This window comes from Pinus tabuliformis, chromosome 7 (assembly GCF_031772625.1).
Source record: "Pinus tabuliformis cultivar Carrire ecotype Pingquan chromosome 7, CPIR1, whole genome shotgun sequence".
NCBI lineage: Eukaryota > Viridiplantae > Streptophyta > Pinopsida > Pinales > Pinaceae > Pinus > Pinus tabuliformis.
In genome coordinates, this window is record NC_142293.1 from 1168473679 (window position 1) to 1168480784 (window position 7106).

General features: G+C 33.6%; 1 pseudogene across 1 annotated transcript; it reads left to right on the forward strand.

Annotated features, from left to right (window-relative positions):
• The first annotated feature begins 1118 nt into the window (after window positions 1-1118).
• On the forward strand, window positions 1119-4223 carry LOC149251623 (putative histone H2A variant 2 pseudogene; annotated as a pseudogene). The gene is made up of 3 exons (XR_016265447.1): window positions 1119-1241; window positions 1377-1595; window positions 3646-4223. The product of XR_016265447.1 is annotated as a putative histone H2A variant 2 pseudogene (transcript).
• The last annotated feature ends 2883 nt before the right edge of the window (window positions 4224-7106 follow it).

Consider the following 7106-nt stretch of genomic DNA (forward strand, 5'->3'; position numbering starts at 1 on the left):
ATATGCTTGGCCTCGGCTGATCCGTCATGCATACCCATACCCTTGCCCTTGGTTGATCCATCACGGATCACTGTATACTGCTCGCTCCACTGTGCTATAGTTGGGCGTTCACTCCACAATAGGATTGACTGCAATAAACGCTAGGCTTTATCAGATTCGAAGGCAGAAGACTTTGAGCAGCCTTTATTATGAAGTGCAAAATGTAATGAGAAACAGAGACCCACTTCCACACCCACCTGGGGCCTGAAGAAGAAAAAAAAAGTACAGAGGAGCACAAATAGTAAAATGAGGAAGCAGAACAAGCCTGTCGGACGTGAGATACGACGACGAAATTCAAGCGACAGTCTGAACTCTGATATCATAGATCAAATCGGGGAGTCATGAGATGCTGCCGCGTAGTAAAATTTGATCCATGGAGGAGGACGATAATGGGAGGCAGCGATTGGCCAAATATGCCCAGCTAAAGCTCCGAGGGGAACACTTTTTGTTGTAAATATATCATTTTAAATACAAATATTTCACTTTCTATACATTTTTGATATGTAAAAGATTAATAGAACAACAAAACTCATAAAACTTTTTAAAATAAGATTTCAATCTGTGAAAGAAATCCTATTATTACTCTTTCTAATTTTTTAAATTAATTTTCTTTTTACATTCCAATTTCAGTTTTCAAATGTATAAATACTTTTATTATTTGTTATTTATATGATAACTTTTTAGTTTTAATAAAAAAATTAAAATTATTTCTTATATTTTTATTAACTATTTATTTTAATTTTTTAAAAACATTTGAATGGTTTTTAATCTTTTTTAATTTTAATTAGGCCGATAGGCCTTCCTATGAGTGAGACTTTCGTCGTCCTTTTCCTTCAGAGGTTGACACCTGGCGTCCTTCAGTGACGAGAGTACGTCTGACATCTGTGCACAATGTTTTATTTCTGAGGTTGACACCTGGCGTCCTTCAGTGACGAGAGTACGTCTGACATCTGTGCACAGTGTTTTAGGGCCACCCTTATGCTCTCTACTGACATCTGTGCACATTTTCCTGATATTCATCATGGTCTTCCTCCTTCAGTTACTCGTCATGGCCTTCATCCTTCAGTTACGGACGGAACATGGCGGAACATGGCCTTCATTTCTGTTATGGGCGGAGGCGCGGAACATGGCCTTCATTTCTGTTATGGGCGGAGGGTTGTTATGGGCGGAGAGCTCTAGAACCATCGTCTTCATTGTTACAGGTAAACGCTATTTTGATAGTCTATGTTGTTACAGGTAAACGCTATGCTGATATCTCCTTCACTATCAGAAAATATGTTAATCTATTTTGTATAGATTTATGGTCAAAAATCCTTCTGGACTGATCCCGTTTTTAGAGATGGGAAACATGGATCCAAGACTCTGATAAAATTGCAGAATATTTAGACAAGCACTATGCCGAAAACACCCTAAAAACCCCTATGGAATTCAGGGAGGTTGGGAGTAAAATCTTTCCAATATTTACAAATTGGCTCCAAAGCAAGGATCTCGGCAGCTCCTGTAGAGATGAATTTGTGGAGGAGCTCGTAGGGTTTGATCGCCAATTGCATAACCAAGTGAGTCTGGTTTTCTTTCCTCTGTTCAATGCTTAGTTGTTCATTCATTATTAATATATATTTTTTTTCTAATGCTTACTTGTTCTTTAATTAGAATAATCTACGAGGCGAAACGAACGATGAACATTTTTTGTAATGCTTATTTTTTTTGTTGACTCTGTGACTAGCCCATGAAGTTTATTTTATAACTGTGTTGTCAACACAGTTCCCTGTTCCGGAAACTTCTCATGACATCTACAGGGTGCTGCAGATCTTATGGGTAATGGTGATCCTGTTTTTCATAGACAAGATCGGGTTTATTGTATGGTTACCCCATCTTTTTTATTGGAGTGTGAATATATAATGCTTAAATATATACATATCCTTCTGCATGGAACAGTATTGTGTAATATTCAGTATTTGAAATATAAGTCTGGACTCTGCATACAGGAGTTTTTTCTTGTGCATGTTCTCTGTATGGAAGATTTGTATTTTAGCCTTAGTTTTTTGCATGGAACAATTTTATAGAGTTTATGCCTTAGAGAGCAGTATGCAGGGTCATTTCCTTGTTTATTTTCTGTCTTACAGAGATATCTCCTTCCAGACAAAGATTATCTCCTTGCAGCAAAATATTTCTAAGAGTAGACAGAAATGTCAATGCTCTATCCCAAGACTTTATCTGCCTTGGTCTAGGTTGTAACTTATCGGTAATTATGAAATTTTATCTCGACTTTCAAAGCTAGCAAAGCTCAGTGTTTAAATGTAACTTTTATGCTTTTCCATGTTTTTAAGTCAATAATATTGTCACAGTGGATTGGGAAGTAAGGGGTTCATAATTATGCTTTTCATATTTTGATGTATTCCCAAACATGGTGGCAGGGACCAACCCACGTTCTCATCACGACTGAGTCTTTGCGATTTGTTTCTGAGCATCCTGGAACTCTGCCACAATGGTTAGCCAGGTAGGTTTTGTTCAATCTTGGATGCTGTTTAGCAGTTAAACCAGGTAGGTTTTGTTCAATGTTAGATGCTGTTTAACAGTTAAGCAGGTAGGTTTTGTTCAATGTTGGATGATGTTTTTGAAAAAGAGAGTGGGGACCGAGATTGTAGTGTTTGCTTCAGAAAAAAAGGCGTTGTCTTCAGCTTGCTTGGTACGGACAGAGTGTAGAATGTGGGATGCTTGTGAATGAATGTACCGTTGTTCTACTGTTTAGTCAGTGATTTTGGGTTACGGAATGAATATGGGTTTGTGTGTTTTGTGTTTTTGGAGTAATGCTGTTAGGTCCTCATGAAATGTATTTGGGATTTTCCTCGTTTTTCTTCAATGCCGGTGGATTAGAGCCTAGTAAAGCTGGGATTATGCATGGGGGACTTTTCGGTTCAGTGGAGGGAAATGCATAGTTAGGTTTGTAACATCTTCAAAGCTGAGAGAATGAGAGTAAATGCGTTTTCTTAGTTCGGGCCTGTTGTTGAGATGAATTTTTGACGTGGGTTTTCGCTTTTCTTGATCGATTTCTGTCAAATAGAATGTCTGCTATTTATGAGAGATGAAAGATGCTGCTTGTTTGTGATGCATCGTGAGATGGTTTTGTTGAGTATCGGGGTTACACAAACACATTTACTCGAGGTTTTGATTTTTGGAGAAATGGAAGATTTTTATTTCTGTTAAATTTTTGAACTTGGAATTCCACAAATCTTTCCCTTTTTACATGTCCTTGTAAATCGTTGAGAAGTAAATTTATAGAAACATCTTCAATGAAGCTTTGTAATAGTTCAAATACTCCTTGAGAAAGAACTCCATAAGGTTTCTGTAATATCTTGAATTCTGTGAGACTCTGTTTTATGTTGAACTCTCTGGGACTCTGTTTTTGGTTGTTTGACTTACAGTTGTATCTATTTATTTTCTATAAATTTTCTTGTCAAAATCTTGAATCAACTGAAGTAATTCTAGCTTCTTTTTTCCCGGGAGAAACATCTTCATTGAAGCTTTGGAACAGTTCAGAATTCTTGTGAGCAAGAACTCCATAAGATTCCTGTAATAGGTGGACTGAATTGTTTGTTCTTGTTGCAGTTTCCTGTGGGACGGATCCACTGTCTGTTGAAGTCTCGAGTATCTGCAAATGGAAGGGTGGGAGCAACTGGAGCTGTTTATTCTGCAATCATTCTGGAGTATCTCACTGCAGAGGTTTTAGAACTTGCAGGAAATGCCAGTAAAGATCTCAAGGTTAAGCATATCACCCCAAGGCATTTGCAGCTCGCTATTAGAGGAGACGAAGAACTTGATACTTTGATCAAAGGTACCATAGCAGGTGGAGGTGTCATCCCTCACATCCACAAGTCACTTATTAACAAATCCACAAAAAAAGATTAGTTCTTTGTGTGGGGATTGTGTCAAGCGTTTTATTTATTGTAGGATGTGGGCTGAAATGTTTAGCTCAACGGAGTGCTGGGATCAGTACATGTGGATTTAGGAGTGCACTATATTCTTCTCCTGTTGTTTTGGTATATATGTTTGTTTTGAACCTACTGTAACTAGTGTGATATGAATAGCCATTTGAACTGCAGAAATTGACTTGATACTAATAACCAATTGATCTGCAGAAATTGACGTAATATTAATAGCCAATTGATCTGCAGAAATTGACTTGATATTAATAGCCACTTGATCTGCATAAATTGACTTGATTAAAGTGCCAAACTTCAAAAACAGTCTGATGCCCACATGCAGTTAATACAGAATGTATTTTGAAAACTAGGATTTAACTTTGTAGTGCTTGAATCATCATTTCATGTTGGTTTTCATCTGTTGGTAGCTAGATACGTTTCTCTTACAATTAGATTGTTCTAAGTTATACCTAAATTTCTTTATGGGGTACATACTTTCCCCCAAAAGTTCACAATTAATTGGAAACCAAAATTATAGAACTTTTTTTCTCATGTTTTGCATTGGCATTTCCAGATATGTTAGACTTTCTGGATTTTGCCTTCAAACACATGTTCTCAGTACTCTATGAAAGGTTTTTATATGGTATTGGTACCCCTCTGCTTATTATCATGCTTTCCTGTAAAATGTCTTCTTGTTCTTTTGTTCTTTTCTATGTTCTGCAGACTTACCAGAAAGCTAAAGCTGAACCACTGTTTTTAAGTCATAAAGCACAACTTATTCCTTTTAATTGCTTCTGGGCAAGTAAGTTGTGATGCTGGATTGATCAACCTCTGTGAAACTTCCTGCCTCGTAGATAGCACTGTTGGGCAGTGGAGGAATTACATTGTAAAGGTAGAGGAGACAACAACTGATAATCCCCTGAACCAATATAAAGCCAAGTCTCTGTTCAGCTAGAAGGAAAGATTAGTGCAGACGTTCATTGTTGAACATTGGAATTAGTGAACATTGGAATTATTGCAGGAAAGAAAAACACTACTAGAAAAGAATATAGAATGCATGAATGAACTGGGTAACCTTCCCCTTGAACCTGCAAATTATTTGACCAAAATCGGTCTTCGCTATTGTTTTGATGCTATTTATTTGATTAGCATTTTTTAATCATTAAAGATTCTCCAATTGCGGAGCATTGATGATTTCGGAGCATTGATGATTTTGGATGTTTGATTCCCATTTCTTAATTATTAAAAATTAGTCCAATTGGAGAGGACCGCGCACTTCCCACGTATTTGAATGAGATTTTCATACACAGGAAAACTTGCATTTTTATGAAGTATATTTATACCAAGAATGAGATTTTGATACACATGAAAACTTGGATTTTTATCAAGTATATTTATACCAAGAAAACTTTTAACTTTCGCATGTGTGCTTCAAAATATCCATTAAGATCTCACATTTGTTTCCAAATGTGATGTGTGTTTCAAAGATGTGTGCTTCAAAATATCCATTAAGATTTCACATTTGGAAACCAATGTACGAATGGGTTCTTTGTCCAATTTAAAAAACCTTTAGAATTTTTCTAATTTAAAAAACATCCATTAACTTCTCACTCTCACACTTGGAAACCAAAACCAATGTACAAATGCGGTCCTTGTCCAATTTAAAAAACAACCTATCGGTATGTTTTGCACTTTTTGGAGCAAGGGCAATTGCAAGCAATAATTAGTCATGCCGGTTTACCCTTTGTTGCTGATTACATCTGTCAATGTTACCTATCGGTATGTTTTGCACTTTTTGGAGCAAGGGCAATTGCAAGCAATAATTAGTCATGCCGGTTTACCCTTTGTCGCTGATTACATCTGTCAATGTCATTGTGTTACATCTTTCAGTTCATCGTGTACCTTAAACAATCAATTATTATAATATAATGGATTAATTTGAATTAAAATTTACAATTTTATATTTATTTTATTTGATTTGATGAAAAAAAACATTTTTATAACTTATAATTATAATGGATTAATTTCAATTAAAATTTACAATTTTATATGTAAATTTTAAATTTTATATGTAAATTTTAATTTATTATATTTGATGGAAAAAAAAAACATTTTTATTACTTATAATTATAATGAGTTAATTTCAATTAAAAATTACAATTTTATATTTATTATATTGATGAAAAACACATTTTTTAAATAAAATTATAAATTAATATATAATTATAAAAATAAATATCATATAATTCAATATAAAAAATTAAATTTCTTAAAAAAATAATATATTTAAATTAATTTGAAATATACATTATTATATATAATACTAACATAATAATAATATCTAAAAATATATTATAAAAATATAATAACATTTATTATATTCAAACATTTAATTTTTTTTATTTTTTTAATGGATAGTTCAACTTATGATTTTCAATTTAAAATTAAAGATTTTAATTTCATACAATGAAATGCAAATGTTTGAGTTCATGTTTTATTGATGATGATGGTTAAGGTCCACTGAAACCAAACTTTCCATAAAACTTTCCATTACACACCTCGCAAATGCCAATGAGGATGTTAGACTTTAAGCTTCTCAATATTATTGAAGTGAGGCTTCTGTGATCCATAATAGTTGTAATAAGAACTTCGGCGTAAATCAAAGGTCTTTCTACATGTGATTTACGCCGAAGTTCTTATTACAACTTCTCAATATTGTCAACTAACATCTCCCATGCCACATCTTATCTAACTTCTCAATATTGTCAACTAACATCTCCCATGCCACATCTTATCTATAAAGCATGGCCGGCTAATTATTCTATGTTTTTCATTTGATTTGGTTGTGTTGCTGGGTTTTTTTTGAAGTAAGATGTTTAAGAAAAGTAGGGTTTCTTTTTAGCTTATTTTTTTATTTTATTTAACATGTCTCTAAAATTAGATTCTTATTTTTATACAGTTTATTAAAAAAATTTATTTAAATTTAAAAATATATAAATGATTAATATTTTCTTTTCTTTTCTTTATTTATAAATATTAATATAAAAAAATTAATTTGATATATCAATTTGAATAGTTAAATATTATAAATTATAAATAAAATCTTCCACTGTTTAGGAAGTTCTTTTCTTTGTGCTGAAATTTTTT